The sequence below is a fragment of the Peromyscus maniculatus genome, chromosome 14 (assembly GCF_049852395.1).
Source record: "Peromyscus maniculatus bairdii isolate BWxNUB_F1_BW_parent chromosome 14, HU_Pman_BW_mat_3.1, whole genome shotgun sequence".
NCBI classification, from domain to species: domain Eukaryota; kingdom Metazoa; phylum Chordata; class Mammalia; order Rodentia; family Cricetidae; genus Peromyscus; species Peromyscus maniculatus.
Genome location: NC_134865.1, coordinates 44,870,246 through 44,895,837, shown reverse-complemented (window position 1 = coordinate 44,895,837; position 25,592 = coordinate 44,870,246). Strand labels below are relative to the sequence as shown.

The following is a 25,592-nucleotide window of genomic DNA, read 5'->3' as shown; positions in this document are numbered from 1 at the left end:
TAAAGGAAGAGAGAGAAGAAAGTCAGTAACTGTCTGAAACAAAACACATCCAACAGTCTTTTGAAAGTGCCTCCGAGACACAAGGAAGCTGTGACAAGGCACAGGCTCCAGCCATAATAAGTGCTGGGCTGCTGACTTGGAATGTGGAGATGAACAAGAAAGGGAAAGGCGGATCGAGTACAGCTCAACCAGACAAGCAGCAGAGGGAACTAAGTCCCCAGGCAAAGGGGAGCTTGTCTGCCTCTCTGTGATACCAAGGAGACCCAGCAGTGACCATTAACTTACGGGAACTAGGCAAGATTTCAGGGTGTACTCATCACACCCAATCTTGCAATTATGGTGTGTGTCAATAAAAAACACACTGGTCCAAATTTTCAATGCCTTTCTTTTTTTTTTTTTTGGTTTTTCGAGACAGGGTTTCTCTGTGTAGCTTTGCGCCTCTCCTGGGACTCACTTGGTAGTCCAGGCTGGCCTTGAACTCACAGCGATCCGCCTGGCTCTGCCTCCCAAGTGCTGGGATTAAAGGCGTGCGCCACCACCGCCCAGCTTCAATGCCTTTCTTTAAGCTCTTGTGCAGGTCATTCTCCTTAGCTGGAATCCCTACCTAACTCACCTCTTTACCAACAGAAAAAAACTACCTGTATCTACCCTTTCAAGTCCAGTTCAGATCCTACCCTTCATCAGACTATGCAGTCTTTGATGAAACCAGTCAGTTTCTAAAGGGGTCAGCTTCAATTTTCAAGTTGCAACACATTTAATGACAAATTTTATTATGCAAAAAAGGTAACAGAATTAATCTGATAATAAAGCTAAGAGTAATAATATGTATCATTACATGCTTTATGATCACTGGGTATAAATCATAAAAGAGATTCAAAAGGTCTAGTTCGGCTCATCTAACCCTTTACCAATACTTAACAGCCAGCTCCTTGATCTGGAATGGACCCACAAAGACAGACACATTTCAACATTTTAATAACACATTTAATAACACAGTCCAAGTAATCAAATGAGTCACAAACTAAAGAAAATCTTCAAGTAGGATAGAATACTGGATGGAGACAGGAGGTAGAGGAGATGTGTATAATGAGGGTGATAGACGGTGTCCAGGTGAAGTTTTGAAACTAGAGGACTAAAGAACCAGTAATGATAAAACACTTTAGGAAAGAATTTTGCTTCGCAGCAATCCCACACACACCACTTTTTTTTCCTTCTGCTGAACAACTGATGCAGAGGGAGAGAAAACTGAACCAACTCCTCCAAGTTCTCTGACTTCCACTGCGCGCGCACACACACACACACACACACACTAAAAACTCTGAAGATTACATTTTAAAAATTCCTATGCCAATTATAAGGCCTACCAAAGTTGCAAACCATAGGGGGGAAATCAGATGAAATACACAAAAGGCGTAAAAGATGAGGTCAAGCCTGGTGTGGCGGTTTGAGCAGAGGCAGGTGAGTCTCGGTGAGAAAAGTTCCAGGACAACCATGACTACATAATACAGAGACTCTGCCTCACTCTCCATCAGGACCTCCAAAAAAAAGGGGGGGGGGATGTCAAGAGATGAGAACCAAAGAGAAAAATCAGCTCAAAATGTGATCACACTAGAAATAACCACCTGAACGTTGGTAGTAAAACTCAAACTGAAGTTCACTTCACAGCCAAACCAACAAGAAAGATGAGGAACCCATAGTCTTCTAAGACCTTCCCAACGACAGCATGCACTAAAGAACCCAAGTTAGGAAGTCAGACCTGCTGGGTTTCAACTCTGGTTCTACTCTTTTCAACAGTGTGGGTGCAGCAAGTGTGAGACTACTATCTTTTCTGAATGGCTTTCTTCATCTGTGTAATAAGGTGCTGATCTTTTTATCCCCCCCCCCCCCAGGGTAGGGTTTCTCTGCCTCCTGAGTGCTGGGATTAAAGGTATGCACCACCACTGCCCGGATAATTTTTTTTTTTTTTTTTTTTAAAGACAGAGTCTCCAGCATTTTTAATCCCAGGCAGAGGCAGGGGTCTCTGAGTTCAAGGCCAGCCTGGTCTACACAGAGAGTTCCAGGACAGCCAGGGTTGCACAGAAAAACCCTGTCTCAAACAAAACAAAAACCAACATCAAAGACAGGGTCTCACTGTATAGCTCTGGCTAGCCTGAGACTCACAGAAATCCCCCTGCCTCGCTAGGCTTCTGGAGTGCTGAGAATAATGGTGTGCACCATCATGCCTTGCATAAGGTGCTAATCTTATGGGATTTTTTTTTGGGGGGGGGCAGGGGGTTGAGACAGGGTTTCTCTGTGTAGTTTTGGTTTTGGTGCCTGTCCTGGATTTCACTCTGTAGACCAGGCTGGCCTCAAACTCACAGAGATCTGCCTGGCTCTGCCTCCCGAGTGCTAGGATTAAAGGAGTGTGCCACCACTGCCCAGCTCTTGTGGGATTCTTACAAGAATAAATGTACAATGCACTTAGCATGATGTCTAGCACAGTATACATACAATACAGTAAAGCCGTTTATTATTATGCAATGCTTACAGTATTACTTTCTACCAGAGCAATGGAGTCAGGCATGATGATGTTTCTCCTGGACGCCAGCCTTGTCTGCCCTTCAGTAAAAACCTGTATGTATTATACATTTGGGAAGTGGCCAAGATGGAACTCAGAACCTCACTCATGCTAGGTTAAGTAGTCTACTAATGAGCTACACATTTATCCCTTGTATAATACACTTTAAAGACATTAGTAAATGGGGGAGGCAATTAAAAAATGTCACTTCTTGCCTACCTGACAATATCAGAAGTTGGGAAGAGTGTGAGTCAAACAGAAACTCCAGTGATCTCACTAATAGCAAAAGCTGGAAGATGCACTGCATGTCAACATAGTGATCCTAATGACCACTCCAGAGCAGTATGTTATTAATGGCAGGCAATGCCCAGGCGATGGAGCCTCACCTCTGTGCTTGTGTCTGATCTGCATCTTATAAAGCAGGAGCAAGGCAACAAAGGTAAGGTAATTAACACTAGTCCTCCAAGTTGCTGCTCCATGTACACTTGTGTTAACAAGCTCAAGTGCACCATGTTTCTAACTGTCGTCAGTTAAAGAACTTGAACTACGCCACCTTAAAGAAACTGTCCCATCTGCCAAAGAAAGTGTGTGTGACTATTACTAAGAGCTATAAATGGCAACCACTGGAAATAACCTGCTTATTAGAAGGTACGACAGATAGCATTTAACAACAGACATTTAATTCTATCACACATCGTGCGCAACAAAAGGCAGTGTCTTGAGTAATGCAGCAAAGCCACTCTATACACACGCACACGCGCACACGCACACACGCACACACGGTACAGCACATACGGGGAGGGCAGCAGCCAGCTCAAGGCCAATGGCTGCAAACTCCATGAGCACTGCGTGCCCTCAGCACTCAGAGCCTAAGGGCGGAAGTGACCAGCATATCACACAGCTGGCTTCTCTATGGAAGAAGAAACCAGACAGGCTGGCCTCAGGAAGAAGTCCAACATTGGAGTCTGGCTGTACTGAAGGAACAAAGAGGACTTGAGAACACTGCTTCCTCCACAGTGTCCTCAACTCTTACCTCAACAGTTACCTCTACCCAAAAGTCCAAAGAAAACCAAACCAAGACTTGTTTTGAAAGCACAGGATATTCTCTTAAAAACTAACCTATAGCCCACACCCACCCCTCTCAACAACTAGAGAAGACATTAGTGAATGATTACAGGCTTAGAAGTAACATCTCACATTGTTTGGGTGCACGTGGGGGAGGAGTACCAGGCAAGCACTATTGACAAGTTTGATGAATGTATTAACATCTTGAAATTGTTATGCCAATATTGGCATTATTACAGCCCTACCTTACCAATGAAGAAACTGAGCCATTAAGTTACCCACTACTTCAACAGCAAGTTGCCTCATTTGGGTGTGAATTGCCTTACTAGGCTGACTAGCCAGCTGGGTGTATGTATGAGCTGTGATTAAGACACCTGATGCCGACCTAGACTATCATTCTGCAATTTCCCCACTGAAAGTGGACATATTAACACTGACTTTCGGAATGATACTGCAAATCAGTCACAGACAGCTTGGTAAGAAAGGAGGCACTGAGCACAAGAACACTATTTAATCACTACTCTATTCCCACAAACAGCAAATCTAGATTTTCACTCTGCGTAACAAGAGACCTTGCTCTCCCCTTTAGAAACAAGTCCAGGACTTATTTACCATATATGCATATGGAATTACCAAATAAATTAATTCCTCCAAACTAAAGTAGGCGATTCACAAATCTTACCTACTTAGACTCTGAATAATTTATAGAAACCTAGTGAAGTACCCAACTATAAACTACATAAAAAAGGATGCTGATTATGTAACTGTAGTGTCAGAAGGTCTTTACTAATATAAATATTGTTTACATAGACCTCTTGCATACCTGGATGACTAAACAGTATTTTACTTAGTCCAATTATTAAATGAACAGATGTGTGTGTGTGTGTGTGTGTGTGTGTGTGTGTGTGACCATGAAAGTTTCACTCAGTCTTCTGAGTCTTAAATCTACTTGAGTACATACCGGGTCTCATCACAAGTATTAGCAGCTGATCTGAATTTCAAAGCAAAGTGCTATGATAAACATTTTGAATCCTTTAAAATGAAACCAATCTCTAAACTGAAAAATCCACTCATTAAAGGTCAACCATTGTCTGCTTTTTCCGGTAATGCTAGGAACCAAGCCCAGGACCCAGTGTATGATACAGTCTATAGCAAAACTACATCCCTAACCCCTCAGCAGCTTGTGCCTCTCACTAAGCAAAGCTAATGTAATAATCCATGAGGTTTATTCCACTAAGAATCACACTGAATAGCAGTTTATCAAGCTTTACATAGTTTACCATTGACCCTCTCTGAGAACTATAATAGCAAACATGAAAACAACTTGACTACTCTTTAGAAGGCAGAATAGATAAATAAGGAGATACTATTTATACTATACTACACATCCCCATGCAACCCCCTATTAGCCTTAAATAACAGATCATTATCTATTTTGGGCAGTCTTTAAAAAAATTGAAACAAACTACAAATATCTGTTTGCCTGTGGACAGAGTCTAATAAAACAGTCCCCCAAGTTTCTATGTCAAACAGACACATGTCAACAATGTGGGGAAAATGATACTCTCTTAGCAACTGATACTGCATTATCTCGTATCGAGCTCTCCACGCTGAGAAGCAATACTGAATGTGGATATTTACGATGGGGCTGGTAAGAGTCAAGGGGAGACTCAAATAACAAAGCAGGGCTAAGCTGGCATTCCAACAGGAAGGATGCTGGGAACTAGAGGGCCTTTGAAGGGCATTAAAATAGATTTAGTTATAAAAATGGGACATTCTGGAATAGATCTGCCTAAGAGATGGGAATCTAAAGATGGAAAGGAAAGCCACAGAGAAAGAGGAGTGCAAACAGGATGAGACAAGAAGCTTCCCAGGGAAAGAGGAATGGTAGGAAGGCACTGGCTAAGAGCTCAGGAACCACACGGCAGGTGTATGTGCGGTATATGCAGGGGATGCAGAACAGGAACGCACGAGTGCCATCAACTCTACATTCTACAGTTCTCCCGGACTTACGGACGGACGGACAAACCTGGTCCTCAAGGAGTGGCTGCCTTCTCAAGTGTACACTGAACAGTAGTACTAGGCAACATATCAACAGCTGCAGTTCAGTAGAGCAACACATGCTGCTTACAGTCACATCTCTGCAAAGGATAATTCAGACCACACAAAGCACTTTTAATTTCCCAAGCCACTACTAATTAAGGCAGCTACCTCAAGGTTATCTACAGCAATGAGAAAGAAGCGCATCAAAAACTGACAAATTGGGAGGGAAGAGCTAATAAGAAGGGGAAAACAAAAATGGTAACACATTTGCACTCCAATTCTACACATGCAAATAACAAAGTCTGAGGACAAAGATGAAAAATGGAGAGTTGCAATGGAGATGGAGATGGTAATGGTCAGCAAATGTGACCAAATTCCTGTCAGAACTCATCCTGCCTCATCTGTTTTTATTCTAATAGAAAACTGGGGGACTGTTTTATTAGACTGTGTCCACAGGCAAACAAATACTTGTAGAGTTTGATTCATTTTTTTTAAAGACTGCCCAAAATAGATAATGGTTTATTTAAGGCTAATATGGGGTTGCATAGGGATGTGTAGTATAGTATAGTAAAAATAACATCCCTGTATTTTATCTAGTCTTCCTGTTTCTTGTCCATGATAAACCCGTCTGTGAGAGCTCTAGCATCCAGGCTTGAATGAATTTCAGACTACTTTTCTGGGCTCCCACACTATTATCTTCCTTGGCTCCTTCACATCAACATCTCTCAAATGGTGTGACTGACTGATGATTTTTATTTTTTTATTTTTTGAGACAGGGTTTCCGCAAAGTAGCCCTGCCTGGCCTGGAACTTGCTATATGAAGAAGAGTCTCAAACTCACAAAAATCCCTGAACTCACACTGTTTCAGGAGCGCTGGGGTTCTAAGCGTGCCACTACACTAGGCCTTGAAACATGACGTTTAGACACTCAGGTGCTACTCATGCCACTCACCAAAATCTTGGTGTCCACTCTTTTAGCCACACACTCACCTCCTTTTCAGTTAATCTTTCTGAAGAGCATTGATACTCCGAAGTGGAACTTGGCCAGGGTCCTTCAAGACACTTTATTCAATCAACTTTGAGTCGTGTGAGGGTTTTGTGTTGTTGTTTTGGGAGGGAGGTTATTCATGTTTTTATTGTGTGTATGGGTGTTTTGCCTGATGTATGTCTGTGCATCACAAGCCTGCTGGGTACTCACAGAAGCTAGAAGAGGGCATAGGATTCCCTAGAACTGGAGTTACAGACAGTTGTGAGCTGCCATGTAGGTACTGGAAACTGAACCTGGGTCCTCTGGAAGAGCAGCCAGTGCTCTTAGCATCTCACGGCCTATCTAACCAACTGCTCACACTGCCTTTCAACACTACGATCCTTCCTGAAACATTCTTCCCCTGACTAAGATGTGCTCCCTGCCCCCAATTTCCACACTACTCCAGGTTCCCCATCCTTGTCTCTTTGGGAGGCTCACCCTCATCTCCTCGGCCATTAAGCACTGGCATTCTTCAGGTTTCTTCCTAGGCCTTCTTCCACACGCTGCAAGAGCTCCCTAAGCTCTTCCATCCAGTCTCATGGATTATGATTCTTAAATATTTGAAAATTTAACCTACTTTTTCCCCTAGCAAGTCGTAATCTCCAAGTTAGCACTATTATCAGTGCACAACACCAACTTTTTATTTTGTCCCTTTGCATGCATGCTGGTATGTATTACATTTATTTTTATTTTGTGTTGAGTGTTCTACCTGCATGTCTGTCTCTGCACCATGTGAAGACTGCCATGTGGGTACTGTAATCAAACCAGGGTCCTCTGGAAGAGCAGCCAGTGCTCTTAACTATTTCTTTCTTTCTTTCTTTTTTTAAGATTTATTAATTATGTAGACAGTGTTCTGCCTGCATGTGTCCCTTTAGGCCAAAAGAGGGCACCAGATCTCATTACAGATGGTTGTGAGCCACCATGTGGTTGCTGGGAATTGAACTCAGGACCTCTGCAAGAACAGCCAGTGCTCTTAACCTCTGAGCCATCTCTCCAGCCCAGCTCTTAACTATTGAGCCATCTCTCCAATCCCTGAACTGTTAATACATCCAGAAAACCAAAATCATAATTAACTAAGAAAATTGCCCAATCGTTTTAAAATACCAGGGAAATAGCTCTTTCTTTAGGATTTGGCAAGCACTATCAGAACATTGATTATCCAGGTTTGGTGGCACATGTCTTTGATCCTAGCACTCAGGAGGCAGAGGCAAGAAGATCTCTCAAGTGAGATTGAACCCTGCCTGGTCTACAGAGCAAGCCCCAGGACAGCAAGGAATACAAAGAGAGACCCTTCTCAAAACACAAAAACAAGCCAGTCGGTGGTGCATGGCTTCAATCCCAGCACTCAGAATGCAGAGACAGGTGAATCTCTGAGTTCGAGGCCAGCCTGGTCTACAGACTGAGTTCTAGGACAGCCAAAACTACATAGAGAAACTCTGTCTCAAAAAAATAAACAAAAACCTGTTATTCTTAAAATTGTGATATTATTTTACTACAGAAAGATCAGTTTGTTAAAAAAAAAAAAGGGGGGGGGTAACTAAAAATGCAGACTGCCAATACTACCATACCAACACTAATAGAATTTGACCATCCTCGGGCAGTGGTGGCGCATGCCTTTAATCCCAGCACTTGGGAGGCAGAGGCAGGCGGATCTTTGTGAGTTCAAGGCCAGCCTGGGCTACCAAGTGAGTTCCAAGAAAGGCACAAAGCTACACAGAGAAACCCTGTCTCAAAAAACCAAAAAAAAAAAAAAAGTGTGGGCTAGAGAGATGGCTCAGAGGTTAAGAGCACTGACTGCTCTTCCAGAGGTCCTGAGTTCAATTCCCAGCAACCACATGGAGGCTCACAACCATCTGTAATGAGACCTGGTGCCCTCTTCTGGCCTGCAGTCATACCTGCTGTATACATAATAAATAAATCTAAAAAAAAAAAAAAAATTTGACCATCCTGATTTGTTAGCCCCTCCCAAGCACCCATCCTCTGAAGTCTCTGCAGCTCCCAGGAGCTAAGCTGAGCTCATCTCACTTCTCACCACAGTGTCTGAGTACCATTGTTTTAGAAGGAGAACAATACCACTAGATTCTAATTAGCAGCATAAATCTGAGGCTGTCGTTTAATTGAGTCCACATGGCTGTGTCATTCCAAAGCAGCAAAACAAAATGATACCTGTTTGTGGGCTGAATAATGGCTCCTGAAATTACCAGGCCTTAATCCTATGCTACCTAATTTTAGATGTCAGGGAAAGATGGTGTTTGCAGATACGATTAAACTGTGAATTTGAGATGGGAAAGTAATCCTGGATGATCCAGGTCTACAAATGCAGTCACATGTCCGTATAAGAGTCAGAACACAACTGGCATACAGAAGTCTGTTGTGAACATCGTTCTGTATAAATAAAACACTGACTGGCCAGTGGCCAGGCAGGAAGTATAGGCGGGACAAGGAGAGGAGAATTCTGGGAAGTGGAAAGCTGAGTGAGGGCGATACTGCCAGCCGCCACTGTGACAAGCAGCATGTGAAGACGCTGGTAAGCCATGAGCCATGTGGCAAGGTATAGATTTATAGAAATGGATTAATTTAAGGTGTAAAAACTAGATAGCTAGAAGCCTGAGCCATTAGGCCATATAGTTTGTAAATAATATAAGCGTCTGTGTGTTTATTTTATAAATGGGCTGTTAGAATGCTGGGACTGCTGGGACTTGGCGGGAGCTGGAGAGAAATTCTCCAGCTACAGAAGTCATCTGACAAAACAGAGAAATCTGGAGATGGTCACCTTGATATTTGGGGTGATGTGCAAGGTGAGGGACAGAATGCTAATAACCATAGAAGGTGGGAAAAGCAACCCAAAGTCACTGGAGTGAGCACATTCCTGTGACACCTTGACTATGACCTAGAACTCTAAAAGGACACAATCAGTCTAAACTCCTTTAAACCACCAAGTTTATAATACTTTATGAAGTCAGCTGTGAAAACTGACATCATGCCAATAGTCAAGTCCTACTGGAAGAGATGGTACTCTGCTGTAGCTAGAGTCTTCCTGCCTGGCCCACAGTCAGGACAAATCTCTGTCACCCGCCAGTCCCACAGACGCTCAGACCCAACTGAGTAAACACAGAGACTTATATTGTTTAAACTGTTTGGCCTAATGGCTCAGGCTTCTAGCTATCTAGTTCTTACATCTTAAATTAATCCATTTCTATAAATCTACACCTTGCCACGTGGTTCGTGGCTTACTGGCATCTTCACATGCTACTTGTCATGGTGGCGGCTGGCAGTGTCTCCCTGACTCAGCCTTCCACTTCCCAGAATTCTCCTCTCTCCTTGTCCTGCCTATACTTTTCTGCCTGGCCACTGGCCAATCAGTGTTTTTATTTATTGACCAATCAGAGCAATTTGACATACAGATCATCCCACAGCACTCTGCAGTTACTGCAACAGGAGAAAACCAATGGGGACCAAGTTCCTTACCTGTCCCAAACTAAGGACTAGCTAGAAGAGGACTATCAACCCCTTCAAAGACTGATAATAATAATATATATAATTCAGTCTGCCAGCTTGAATTCCAAGGGAAAGATATGAATGATGTCCAGATACTCTGACAAGCAAGTTAGCTAATCATACTATTCTGGGGTAAACAACAGAGAAAACTAGTAATCTTTAAATAGAGAAGAGGAACCAATTTGTGGACCCATCAAGCTAGAACCAATGTGGAAATGTCCTACCTTTCGTAGTGTTGGAAGGGGCCATGCATGCCATTAGTAGAGACAAGTCATCAATAGACTTCCACTGTGGTGGACCCTGCATGCTCAAAAACCAACCTCTCAGACAAGATGTGCCCACTGGTGCGATAATGCAGGACTGGGCTGGGGGCAATCAGCTATTTTCTGACCGCATATGAGGCTTGCTCCACTGGAGGGAGCCTGGTAAAGAGCCCAGGGCTGAAGTCATAGGCACGATGGCTGCAGCGGTTCTCAACCTCGAGAACCTGCGAGTGGTGACCCACTGGAGGTCGAACAACCCGTACACAGAGGTCGCCTAAGACCACTGGAAAACACAAATATTTAATTATGATTTATAACAGTAACAAAATTACAGTTGTGAAAAGTAGCAATGAGGTAATTCTATAGTTGGGGGCCACCACATGACGAACTGTATTAAATTAAGGGTCGCAGCATTAGGAAGGTTGAGAACACTGCGCTGGTGGGAAACTTACTACTGTAATTTTGCTGAATTCTCTTGTCGAACTACCTTTATTTATATCCACAGGCTAGTGCTGCTTGCTCTTAGGCTGGGGCTGGGTCAGAAGCTTCTGTTTGTAGTGGGCAGCAGTCAAGGCAGACATAACCAAGTGCTGAGGACAGTAGAATGCTCAGCCCTTACTGGAATATTTTATCATGCCCCGCTCCCTTCCCCCAGCCACTGCCAAGGCTCAGGGAACACAGAGGAAGCTGGGGGTGGGGGTGTGGGGGTGGGGAAGAAAGGATGTAAGAGTCAGAGGGTGGAAAGGAGTGCTGTGAGATGCTATAAACTCAACAGCAGCTATGGTTACCTGCACAAGACCAAGCCAGTCAACTTTCTAGCTTAGTTGGAGTGGCGTATGAGCACCCAGTTCCCAGCTGAGGAGCTACTGGCAACTCATGGCTGCTGGTTGGCTGCCCATGGCTAGTAGATGGCCTCACATAAATGTGCATGCAGGTAACACTAACTGGACTCCATGGGTTGTTAAAAAATTAAAAAGATGACAGGGTATTAAGGTAGGAGAGGTGTCTGGGGGGAGAGGGATTTGGATTAGATAGGATCACATTGTATGCATGTATGAAATTGTCAAAAGAATAAAAAATATTCCAAAAAAGCATGGAACCTAAATATATAAATTCTAAAGATACTCAAGAATATGCTGACTTTGATTTACTCTAGAACACTAAATCACTTACACATAAAAAAATTTAAAAACCTGGTTTGTGAAACATGAAAAATAAAAACAAAAATCATTAAAAAAGTAAGAATATAAATTTAGGATATTAAAAAAAACTGCACCATTTTAGCCGGCATGAGAAGACTTAGGAGACGCCAAGGCCACAGCGGCAATCTGCCATGGGAAAGACAGAAAAGAGCCAAGTGTCCAGGCAGTGAGCAGAGACCAATGAGCAGCCGGAGAAAGGGTGCAGGCCATGCGAGGCAGCTCTCCCCAGAACACTGTAAGGAAACCACACAGCCCGGGACAGAAGGAACAAGCCAGAGAGAAGGCAAACAAGGTGCTTCTGAGTGCAGTCCAACTGTCATCTACGAAATCACACTCCGGAGCAGCCCAATCCAGGGCTGGGCGGAAATCTCAGCATGTTTTCGGTTTACAATTTTATGTTGGGCTGTACTCATTGCTATTTGGGGACATATGCCTGAAAGGTTTCATTAATTATGAAATAATTTAAATTTAGTAGAAACTGGCCAGCATCAAAGCATATTTCAAGAATATAACAGTTTGCCGGGCGGTGGTGGCACACGCCTTTAATCCCAGCACTTGGGAGGCAGAGCCAGGCGGATCTCTGTGAGTTCGAGGCCAGCCTGGTCTACCAAGTGAGTTCCAGGAAAGGCACAAAGCTACAGAAAGAAACCCTGTCTCGAAAAAACCAAAAAAAAAACCAAACCAAAACAAAAAAAAAAAAAAAAAAAAAAGAATATAACAGTTCAGACAAACTTAACATGTCCCCTTCTTCTCAAAAAGAGACAAGTCAGCCTGGCTTCAGACTTCTTTAGAATATCAAATAGGCAATGATGAAATGATGTCTATATATTCTGTGGCTAAGGAAGTATATTCCAACAATTATATATAATATATATATATATTGTGTAAACATGCTCATTAACAGATATAAATTAAATGTGATTTTAAATCACCAGTGTTTGTTTTAGAAACACAGCTATGGACCTGTATTAAAGATTATATTACTTCTTTAAAAGTTCAAAGGAGCCTCGTGTTGTGGCGCACGCCTTTAATCCCAGCACTCAGGAAGCAGAGGCAGGTGGATCTCTTTGAATTTGAGGCTAGCCTGGTCTACACAGTAAGTTCTAGGCCAGGTCTAAAATAGTTAGACAACCTCAAAAACAAAATAAAACAACCTAAAAAGTCCTAAGAAAAAAAGCACAACTATATTATAGCCTAAAAGACATTTAAAGTCAAAGATGAAACACTGTGATTGGAACAATCCCTAGGAAAAACCAAGACCAAGTATTATTCCTATTATTTAGCAATGTCTCCCAAGATTAGTCAATACAGTGGAGTAAGATAAAGAGATGCAAAATGGTAGGAGATCAAAGTGTTTGTTACCAGCAACTATTCAAAACTTAACCTCTACATGAAAAAACTGTGAGCTCATAGGGATATAGAAAAATCACAAGAAAACTATTAACAATTGTCACTTAGAAAAACAAGAGAAATGGCCATACAAACAAGAAACTTTCCCACTGGATCTGGCAGCATGTGTCCATTACCCCAGCATCTGAGAGTCTGAGGAGAATATCAAGTTCAAGGCTAGCCGAGCCACACAGCAAGCCCTGCCCGCGGCCAAAGTTCAGAGAGGACTGGGACTTCAAGGCAGCTTTGGAGTAAAGAGACTTTACCAGACAGCCTCATTATAAAGATGACTATCATCTCATTTTAGTGGGCTACAAATTCAATATAATCACAAGTAGCCCTTTTGTTTCCCAGACCTTGGTCAAACTTCAAAATACACTGGGGGAAAAAAAAAAACAACAACCAAACAACTGAATGGCCGACACATTCTCAAACATGATGAGAATGTGCACAACCAAGGTATATAAGAAGCAGTGTTGAGACAGAAAGACTTGATAAGGGCAACACAACTGTGATTTCGGGGAAATATGGGAACAGGTTCGGCAATGGTGAGAACAGCGGGCCTATTCACCTCTGCAGTGGGGGGGGGGGGCTGCCTCCCACCTTATACATAACTCTGGAGTGAATAGACTTCTATCTTGAATTGACTAACAAAGCCATACTAGTACACCTGGGAAGGGCTCTCTAAGAACGGCAGCCCTGGTACAGAGCGAAATACTAACTCCACAAGAGCAAAAAGCTGCAGCTGATAAACTCTTCTACTCAGAACAAAGTCCATAACCCTGTAGGGGGAGTGTTTAGTGAGGCACACTTCTGGACAGGAGGGTCACATATTTGAGGACAGCAAGACCACATCCATCTCAAAAACAAAATAACACAACAGCAACATCAACAAAAAATTCAGAAAGGCAAGCAATTTCAAGTATCTGCAATATGTGAAACAAAAATTATTATTCCTAAATATGTAGAAGGTTAAGGCAAGAACTACTGATTTATCATTTTGAGATGTGAGTCTCCTGTAGCCAGGGGCCTGGAGCTGGCTGAGGCCTAAGAGAGCTTTAAGTCCTAATCCTCCAGCTTCCACTGCTGGGAAGAACAAACACCTCAAGAGAAATAAAATGGAAAAAGAATGTGAACAGGCGATTAAATGAATAAATAATAAAACAAATGGCCAATAAATACACGGAACAACAACCACCCTCACTAGTCACAGTACCTTATTTTAAAAGTTTTTTGCATTGATTTATGCACATAGGTGGTTTGCCTAAGGGCACATATATATGTACACCATTTATGCGTGTGGTGCTCTCAGAGGTCTGACGGTGTCAGGGACCCTGATGAGCGTTTGGTGGAGCCCGCCCCAAGCATAGTACCTGAGCCATTTCCTCAGCCTTCTTGAAGGGTATTCCTAATTCCCACTACTAGCAAAGCAGTTTTTTAAAAAAGTATTTCCTACAGATAGATTGGCATCATTCTGAAGGATATGCCAGACCTATTAGAATAATGAGTAACAAACACAGACATAGGCTCTATCTAAGGAATGTAGGATTCGAGCCCTGTGGAACCTGCTGACGGTAGACGCAGGTTCTCTAATGTCACCTATTACAGACACTCAAAGCCAGCACACTGGCGGCACCTCATCCATAGTGAGCCAATTCTTGTTTACCAAACGTCTGCCAGCTCATGTTTTCTAAACCCTTTCTGTCAAGGGAAAATTGTGCCACCAGACCCCCTGAGCTGGAGTTAACAGATGATTGCCACCATGTGGATGTGGGGCACACTTAGTGGCGCAGATTTTCTTACAGGTCTATTAGCTGGTAGTTTACAAAGCCAACATCTTTAGAATGTCACACTCATTTCCCTCTCAGGATTATAAATTTTATAATCTTAAAAGATATATCTTTCCAGATTTCTCTTGATTCAAGTATTATTTAACAAAAAAAAAAAAGAAAAAAGAAAAAAGAAAAGAAAGAAAGAAAAAATCAATGTAATCTGTAGGTTAACTAGATAAAAACTGTGGTGATATTTTCTTTGTGCACCCCCAATGAAGTTTATCTGAGAATCAGAAGAAAGCCAGCCACTATAGTAAACACAGAGGTCAGGCAATGGCAGCACATGCCTTTAATCCTATCACTTGGGAGGCAGGGATCTGTCTGGATCTCTGTGAGTTCAAGGCAACACTGGGAACAGAGCCAGGCATGGTGGCACATGCCTTAAATTCCAACACTAGTTAACCATAAAGGTCAGGAGGTCTGTACAGACCGACAGGAAGTGATGTAGCTGGGCGGAGAGAGGAAGTGAGATGGAGAACAGAAAAGCATATAAGTGTGGGTGCATAGGAAGTAGGTCTCTTTGGATACTGAGGAGTTGGTGAGGTGAGGTTGGCTGTGGCTTTTCCTATTCTCTGATCTCTCAGGTTTTCTCCCCAGTATCTGGCTCTGCGTTTTTAATTAATAAGACCATTTAGCAATTCGTCTTAGGAAAAAAAACAATAATACTCTTAAGTTTCTCCTATAATTTATAAAAGTTTTTATAAGAGTAATTTATAAAAGTTAATACAGTTTTTATGCATTATAAGTCTTTTACAAAGTATCTTTATTAAAACAAATAATACATTCTAAACCTGTTTCCATTACAAGCTCAATATAAAACAGGTAACTTTGTTAAAATAAAGAACCTCACTAGGTGATGAGGGAAGCAGAGAACACAACTTTATCCTAGCACCGGGGAGGCAGAGGCAGAGGGATCTCATGAGTTCCAAGCCAGCCTGACCTACAGTGAAACCCTGCCTTGAAAAACCAAAAACCAAAAAGAAGAAAAAGAATCCTACACAACACATTTCTATCACTTCGTCCTTAAAGAACTACATACCAAACATTCTAGGCATGCCAGATGTTGGCACACACCTTTAATCCCAGTACTCAGGAAGCAGAGGCAGGTGATTATCTGTGAGTTCCAGGACAGCCAAAGCTACACAGAGAAACACTGTCTCAAAAAATAAAAACCAAACCAAACAAACAAAAAAATTCTAGGCAATATTTGACACAAAGAATTAAGTATTTGCAGGAAAATGGAAGACATATTAAGTGAAATAATTTTAAAAGAGCAACACTGCATGCTTTACACACACACACACACACACACACACACACACACACACACACACACACACACACACCACAGCCAATAGGAACTATTTCAGGGAAGGAGGGGGCCAGTGAAAGTGGAGGGGGAATGGGAGAGAAGGCAGCAAGGAGACATGACTCCAGGAGCAAAGCACAGTGATAACGTGCATGTACAGATATCAATAAAACCCATTATTCTGATGACAATCAATGGGGAGGGGTAAAAGCCCGCTTTCACCGTCTCCTTGAAAACTGTACATAATGGGCTGGAAGAAGAAGGCTCGGCATTTACCAACCCTTGTCTTTCTTCTAGTGGACCTGGCTTTGCTTCCCAGCACCTACACGGTCAATCACAATCCTATGTTAACCGAGTTCCAGAGGATTCAGTGCCTCTTTCTGACCGCTAAGGACACACACGGTACACAGACATACATTCAGGTTCAACATTCACACCCAGAAAATAAACTAGATATACAATATTCTTGGCAGGATTTCTAATCTAAAGAACTGAATATAATGTTTACTCTATAGTATCCAATCAGTCAAACATATACTACACCTCATAGTTCATACCTACTGCCCTCAAATTTCCAATTTGTTTACTATAGCACTTTACTGACTTTAAAATTCTATGTAGGTTTCTGATTTCTGGAGGGCACTTTCACTGACTGATCCTAAAATCTCACTAATAATTCTGACTAAACCAGACAATCCTCATCTTCCACACTGAGTCATTTTCTAATTAGCTCTATTTTGCTGGCTAATGAGGAACTTCCAAAGCAACCCTGTTGTATGATATTTTGATCGAATTCTAACAATAAAGTTTGCTATCAGAGGGTAGAGTTAGCTACTAGCTGACCAAAATTAACCATAGAGGTTTTGGAGGACTGAGGACAGATAGATGTAGTAGGGTGGGCTGAGAGAGGATCTTGGCCCTTTTGGATAGAGGAATGACAGAGATAGGAGGTCACTGGTCACTTGTCTGATCATTCAGGTTCTTACCCCAATATCTGACTTCCGAGTTTTAATTGATAAGGAACAATTAGATAAATGCAGCACAACCCATTATGGGCAGCATCCAGACCAGGTTTCCTCAAACATGGAACCCTAGGTGGATGCTACCGAGTCCTCTCGGAAACTCCTCCAAAAACTTATTTCAAGGTTATTCTATGGTTTTACTATGCTACACTGGTTCCAAACTGAATGCCTTGTATAAGAAGACTTATTTCTCACCTAAAAATTCCTAAACAAGGTTCTGGAAAAACAGTCTTAAGGATATTAAGTATCAGAAAGGTAGTTAATTTTGCTTACCACTGAAGTATGACTGGGATTCATACAGCACTCAAAGTTATGTTTTAAACTCGCCTATGTGTTACTTTTTTTTTTTTTTTTTTTTTTTGGTTTTTCGAGACAGGGTTTCTCTGTGTAGCTTTGCGCCTTTCCTGGAGCTCACTTGGTAGCCCAGGCTGGCCTCGAACTCACAGAGATCCACCTGGCTCTGCCTCCCAAGTGCTGGGATTAAAGGCGTGCGCCGCCACCACCGCCCGGCCTGTGTTACTTTTTTTTAAAATCACATTACACTTTTGCTTGAAATCTTCCTCTTCCCTCCCCAGCTCTCTCAGACCCTCATTCTGTAGCCCTGGCTAGCCTGGAACTTGCTGTGTAGACCAGGCTTGGCCTTGAATTCGAGACTGATTTGCCTCTGCCTTCCAAGTGCTAGGACTATAGGTGTACCTCATAGTGCCCAGCTTTATTCTTCTCTTCAACAACCTCAAGTTATATTATACTGTCCACAAATTCAGTATGATGAAGATCTGAACAGCCATTCTAATTTGGTTCTTCCCAGTATACTCCTCCACACCTTGAGCAATGATACTCTCTATATACCCATCTTGCTTTTAAGGCTTCCTCATAAAACTTAGGAGGAAAGAACAGTCGAATCCAAGGCTGATGTTGCAAAGAAAACCATTTCTGTGAAATTCAGGAAAGTCTTGAGTTTTAGAAAGGGGGGGGGGGGCAAAAGACCATAATAGTAGCACTTTTGAAAGTGGAGGCGACACTGAGCAACCACCAAAAGCACAGCACACATTCAGTTATGCTAGAGACATGTTCAATTCTTAATTTAAAATTGGACACAATCTCTGAATTACTAGTCAGACAAGAAAGCAGCAATCATTATTTGGATGATTTATTTATAACTAGCTCTCTTTGCAAGCATTCATGTTTTCAGGGGTTAAAAAATAAAACCACCGATCAAAGTTACCTGCATTGCATTTATATCAAATATTCACATAGGCAAATCTATAGAGAGAAAAGCGATCGATTTTTGAGGACAGGAGAGAAGGGACAGGGCCTGACTGCTGGAGAGTTTCTCTCAGAGACAGGAACACACAGGGAAACTAGGAAAGAGAGCGAGCACAGTGCCTCACAACTTCGCTCTTAGCTCCTCAGGAGGCTGAGGTAGGGGACTGAGCAAACCCAAGAATTGAAGACCAGTTGGGGTGACAGTGGGAAGATTCTGCCCCCAAAAAAGTTTTAAAACAAGCACACACAGCAACTGTAGCAATGGTTGCATAATTCTGTGAACATACAAAACCTTCAACTATAAATTTTAAATGGGCAGATTTATGACATAAGTTATAAAGCTATTTAAGACTATCACTATAGCTTTTTCTGTATTTTATTTTACATAAAATGGCTAAAAGAAGTGGCCATAGACTAGACATACTAATATGGAAAAGATCTGTATTTGTTTTTCTAAAAGTGAAAGAAATTACTGGAAAGTTTCTCAGCTGCCCAATATTTCATGGTATAGCCTCAACTAAATATTTATTTTTTCAATTAAATATTTACCTTCCTTCAACAACAAAAGCTTTAATTCTAAGGTAAACGAACTCCTGTATTAAATATGCCCCCAAACAAAAGCTTTTAAAAATGCAAAATGCAACTAGAATCAACTAATTGAACCAAGCACAAGACAAAGGTCTACTATGCTAAAGGTCATTTTTCTAAGCCCCAAATTATTAAGAAAAAATCAGTTCTTGCCAGACTAGGTAAAAATTTACAGGTATTCCAGTTAGTCAGTTTGACAGATGTTGGCAACAGTTTCAGAGTGCATATTATAGGGCTCTGTTACTTGTGTTTCATAATTTAAAAAAAGACCAGTATCTTCTGGACTGGTGAGATTTGAACTGCATACTGCAGAAAGTAGCTGTCTCATAGTTTACCTAGGTGTGTCTCACACAATTTTTTAAAGTAATTTTTACAAGTATACTGAATAACTGCCTGAAAAAAAAATACTAGTGAGCATAAAAATTAGAGCTTGACTCATTTTCTCCAACAATTAGAGATTTAAATGGCACAGAGCTATTTCATCTGTAGTTTTCTAAGAATGTTTGATAGGTACAATCTCAATTGGCCTCATTTGTTAACTGATTCAAATTTACCAGCTCTGAATAACAACTACAGATTTTAAAATGTAGTTAATTCCTAGTTTGCTAATTGTTAATGCTTGCATAACGATTCAGATTCGGCTGACCCAGAAAACAACAGTTGACTTGAGCCAATTCACCCCCCCCCCTTTTTTTTTTTTTTTTTGCTGAAAACAAGCCCCTGAACTGAACATCTTCCGCATTTGCTAAAAACCTTGTATATTTAAGTTGAAAGAAGAAAGAAATGTAACTTATGTAACATTTAAGGCAAGAAAGTGTCTTCAACAAATGAAATACATGGGGCTTCTAAATCTTTTCATATGAAATGTCTCCTCTAGGAAAGAGAGCCAATAGCAGCTGCTCTGAAAAGACTTCTGAGTAGATATGTCTTCCAAAACAAATACCACAGTCACTGAATCTATATACTGCCACACATATTTTCTATGTAGGATAGGGGGTACCAGGAAAGGAAGGAAGAATAAAAACTTAAGATGAAAAATTATATCCACCTACCGCCTATATCTTAAGTCTCACTTCTAACGTCATGGCCCAAGAGGAACGTCAAGTCCCTATCATTTTCCTTGCCTCAGGAAAACAGATCCACCAGTCTCATGCCCACAGAAGCCTATATTTCCCTTGGTAGCACTCACTGCCAGAGCAATCTCTCCCTTTGTATTTCAGATTCATCAAGGATGGGAGCATGGCTTTGGTCAGGACTTAGCGCAGGCTAACACCTATAGGATGCATGTGTAGAGAAAATGAATGGCAGAGACCATCTTGACCTGCCCAGTGATTCAGTGATTCTTCTCCTCTACACAAGATATTCTCATGGAAGCTGCCCTGCCAACAGTGTCTTAACCAATTCACCCTGCTTAGTCTACAGCATGCACAGTTCATTCTGTTTCACCACCACAGAAACAACAATACATCATAAATATAAACTACTGAGCAGGGCATGGTACTGCACCTGTGAAACGGGGGAAGGAGAAAATGGGTAATATCTCTTGTGTTGAGTTGTTTAGAGACCAGCCTGGGCAACCTGGTGAGATCCCTCTCTCAGGAAAACAGCAAACTAGAGAGTTATAGATGGGTTAATTACAAATTACAAGGCAATTCAGACACGACAAGGACTAACTTAGGAGAGCAGGCGCCACTCTCTCTGTCGTGGCCTTGGAGTTATACTAAAGGAGCGCTATTTTCCCACTGCCCACAGCCAGCACAGGGCCAGCACAGGGCCAGCAGCTCTCCAGCGGTCCCGTGACTGACTAGAAGCTGAAGGACCCACAGTAACAGGAAGCATCTTTACAGACAGATGAAAGGTCTGAACTCACATGGGGTAAACTGTGGGCTGACCACATAACAGAAGTAGCCCCTTCCAAGACCTGCCCCATGACATCTCAAGTCTTCCCGATCTCAGTGGGAACTGTCTACTACAGTCCAAGCTGGGACAACCACTCCCCACCACACCCTTCTGAAGCATGACGAACTACAAAGATGTGTTTCTAAAGCCTGACAAATTTTGAGATTTTGCAGAGAAAATACAAAGCTATGCTTTTCTTATCTTTCACTATGGAATTCCATTAACAAAGGAAGGCAAATCATATCCTATAGATGTAAAAACAAATTTGGTTCAATCTTCTACCAAGCATACTGAAGGAAGCAGCACTAAGAATTTAGGCATTCGAAGTTGGTAATCAATTCTGTTATTCTTTGAAAGAGAACAGATAGTTCTTGAATAACATATTCACTAAAATAATTAAGATACATATAGCATGAATGATTTTCTCCATCTCTACTTCAGTCATATCATAGATGAATGCAAAATACCAGCCTAAATTTAAACTGAATTACACATGACCTATGCTTTCTCTTGGTCTGACATATTTCTGGCTCACATCCAATTTTTTTGCTGTGTAATCAGAAACCAGAAGAGACTGAAAAGATTTAACAGGCACACACTAAGGATCTATTTCCAATGAGTGAAGACAGGCCCCAGTTTTCAAGGACTTTCTTTTGTACTGTACCCCTACCTTAGGGGTGCGTGTGTGTGTGTGTGTGTGTGTGTGTGTGTGTGTGTGTGTGTGTGTGTGTGTAGAGCTCTGCTTGGTTAAAAGTTCTAAAGGAAGCTAATATGACACAATGATGTGCTTTTCAAGTGTGTTATACACAGCCATCTTAGATTCGAACTCAAGAGTAATACTCTTTAGGTACAACAGAACTGAAGTCATATCCTTCATATACAAAGACTTTGATACATCACTGCTGCCAACAGACTTTCAACAGCAGCAATAAAAATGCAATGACCCACATTTAGAGTTACTTTCAAAAGCCCCAGAACACGCATCTGGCTTTAAAGCTTTATCTCAATTTCCTCGTTTGTTAGGACATAACTAATAATGCTAACTATCTGATAGGAACATTGAGAAGCTTTGAAGAGATAATTGAAAATATCTCTTAACAGTACCTGTCATATAAATGCTTGCTGTTACTAGTTATTGTTAAGGTCAGAAAAATAAGATGCAAATAAAGATTAAATTCATGACTGATCTCATTAGCATCATAGTCAATAAATGAACTGAAGTCACTAATTACAAGAAATTACCCACTTAAAAATCTAATAATGGAATTTTTCTAAATCCTAGAAGTAGTTGAATATTTTGATTAACTGTAAAGTTTAGCTTAGGTCTATATGAATAGACTATATGTTAGCAATCTGGTTCAAATTAAACCTTTTGGTAACTCTTCTCTAACGAATGCACTGTCAAATTCCTGTGACTAGATAATTCCTCTGTGATTACTAGGATAACTATGACATGATAATATTTGCAATGTCAGCTACTCTGAAAAGAAATGTGTGATCACAAATGTCCTATTAACGACCAAAGCCCAACGGTAAGAAGTTGGAGAGAAGCTGTTAAGTCTACCATCAGGAAACCTAACCTCCACACCAACATAAGAATCTTATCCTGCTTCAGATGTATGCAACCTTTACACTTAACATCTCTGTTCACAGAGAGTCAGAATGTCTGCTACCAGAAAGCTCATAAGCACTCTACCTCCTCCTCCTCCTCCGGCAGGAACACATATGTCAGGCAGACCTTGATTATTCCGTACCCAATATCTCAATGTCCACTAGCCACACAGCATTGCAGTAGGCCCTGGGAATAAATGATTGCATTTCCCCTTTCAGAATCAAGCATAACTAAGATACACATACCTAGAAGAAAATACATAATTTAAAAGCCATAGAAATAATGCAGGTGTGCTATTAAAAATGAGCTTTGATTTTAAAAAGAGAGAGTGGCTGGAGCAAATTAGTATGAGGAAGACCCTAGAGAGAGAAGTAACAGATGCACTCCAGAGACAAGGGTCCAGTTTGATGGAAACATTATGCCTGGGATCTAATCACAGAAGGAGCAAGAGGGAATTCCTAAAGAATGTGGAGAGAGAAACAAGAAACAAGAAGAATTCTGTATTTGTAGAATGGGTTGGTGTTGGTCCAGGATTAATGGGAGAGAGACCAGGAACAGTGCTGGTACTGGGCTGGGCTGAGGCAGTAGGACAACCCAGACCAGACACACAGCCGTGATGTCCATCACAAAGATGAGTTTTAAAACAGGTAGAACTGAATGAGCAGAATAACACAGTTTATCTCCTCCCCTTGTTTCTAACCATGAAACTGAACTCCTCTTCAAAACACCAACTCAACTTTCCCCTACTTATTGATTATCCTCACCTTTGCCTTATTACTCCTGTTCTTTATCACCAATTCCATCACCTACTATTGCCTAATCACCAACTCCAAACCCAGGCACGACCTTTTCCAACTCCAGAAAGCCAAGTACAATTTTCACACTTACCTTTCTTCTACTTGACTTTTATCCTGTGCATATGAAAACTCTATATACCAACAGTCTTTACAACACATTCTCAATTTTCTACTCACACTCAACCAATATTCCCCTAATTATTTTAATATTCCATAACTTAGCCTGGTGTGATGGTGCACACCTTTAATCCCAGCATTTGGGAGGCAGAGGCAGCTGTATCTCTTTTGAGTTTGAGGCCAAACTGGCCTACATATTGAGTTCCAGGACAGATAGGGCTGTTACAGAGAAATCTTGTCTTGAAAAAACAAAAAAAAGAAAAGAAAAAACAAGATTCCATAATAGCTACCATTTATTTGGTACTTTCTTTATGACAGAAAATGTCAAGCACCCCACCACCCCCTTTTTGAGACAAGGTCTTGCTATGTAGTCTTAGCAGGCATTGAGCTTCCTATATATGAAACTCACAGAAATCACACCAAGTGTTGGTGTGAGCTACCATGCCCAATGCAAGAATTATTTCACCAACTCTTTAAGACAACCTTCTAAAAGACAGTTCCATTTGACAGATAAAGAAAACTGAGACTTACAATCAAGTAAATTAGCCTAGAACAGCCACTGTATGTGGGAAGGAGCAAGCTGCAGCTGTTGAGGCTGATTTGCCCTACTTCTTCTACCTCGTGGATCCTTTTGAGAGGCTCTGCTGGGTCTACTCAGAAACAGTCCTCCAGGTTCTTCACTCAGGCCCTCAACCACTCAAGATACTAACTCTACTCAGTCTCAACAGTAGTGGGGAGGACATTTTTGGTTTTAACTTCTAAAGCCTGGAAATGAAAAAATAAGCATCACCACATATCCTTTTTGAAGGGATTCCTGCAGAGGAAGACAACTATGTACACTTACTCATTTTAACACCAGAAAACCACGATTCAGAAATGCTAACCTTCAGCTTTTAAAGTTCTGATTCCAGGAATTCCCTTTTAAAAGAGAGAATCCATCCACTCAGGGCCATTTTCAGACTATTTTTAAATCTATAGATACAATTCTGCAATGTCACTTAGGTTCACCAAGTCCATATACAGCTATCCAATGGTACTTAACAAGGGAGTGGTTGCAGGATTCCACATGTCCCTCATTTAAAAAGGTGTAGTATTGCAAAGGGAACACTCCTCCACTGTTGGTGGGAATGTAAACTTGTACAACCACTGTGGAAATCAGTATGGCGTTTTCTCAGAAAATTGGGACTCGATCTACCTCAAGACCCAGCCACACCACTCTTGAGCATATACCCAAGGAATATTCAATCATACCACAAAGATACATGCTCAACTATGTTCATGGCAGCATTATTCATAACAGCCAGAACCTGGAAACAACCTAGATATTCATCAACTGAAGGATGGATTAAGAAAATGTGGTACATACACACAAAGGAGTATTTCACAGCAGAGAAAAACAATGACAGCATAAAATTTGCAGACAAATGGATGGAACTAGAAAATATCATCCTGAGTGAGGTAAACCAAACCCAGAAGGACAAACATAGTATGTACTCACTCATAAGTGGATACTAGATATAAAGCAAAGAACAATCAGACTGCAACCCACAGATCCAGGGAGGCTACCTAGCAGGGGGGACCCTAGGATGACTGTGGCTTATAATAAGTTTTGGTTTTACTCAATCACTGGGCAAGCATCAGTGAAACATTTCACTATTAGGATAAGAATTTGTACTTTATCAAGCTGATAATAGAAAAATAAATTAAAAAAAATTCTGAAGCCATGGCTGCTTATGGAATTATATAACAACCTTCCAGGAAAATATATATATTCCAAATAATGAGTTTTTTCTTCATCTTCTTAAAAAAAAAAGGTGTAGTATCTGCATGTAACCTATACCCACCCTCGTGTATACATCAAGTCACCCTTAGATCACATAATACCAAACACAATGAAAATGCTATGTAAATTAAATATATATTGTTTAGAGAATAATTACAAGAAAGTTTATGAATGTTTAGAAACATATCCAATTTAAAAATACTTATTCAAGGTTGCTGAAACCAAGAGGTAAAGAGCTATCTGTCAAGAGCTGATAACATCATGTATTTTAGATAGCTTGACACAAACAAATGGTCAATAAAGTACAGGGTTGTTGTTGTTGCT

The 25,592-nt window shown here is 41.2% G+C and overlaps 1 protein-coding gene and 1 long non-coding RNA gene across 4 annotated transcripts in view; both read right to left on the bottom strand.

The window, feature by feature from the left end:
* Window positions 1-25,592, bottom strand: part of Ppm1a (protein phosphatase, Mg2+/Mn2+ dependent 1A) — a 45,289-nt gene that overhangs the window by 11,166 nt on the left and 8,531 nt on the right. The gene's annotated exons all lie outside the window — the stretch shown is intronic.
* Window positions 4-24,008, bottom strand: LOC143268446 (uncharacterized). The gene is made up of 3 exons (XR_013044369.1): window positions 17,727-24,008; window positions 556-17,543; window positions 4-381 (listed from the first exon to the last, which is right to left on the bottom strand). It is a non-coding gene; the product is annotated as an uncharacterized LOC143268446 (long non-coding RNA).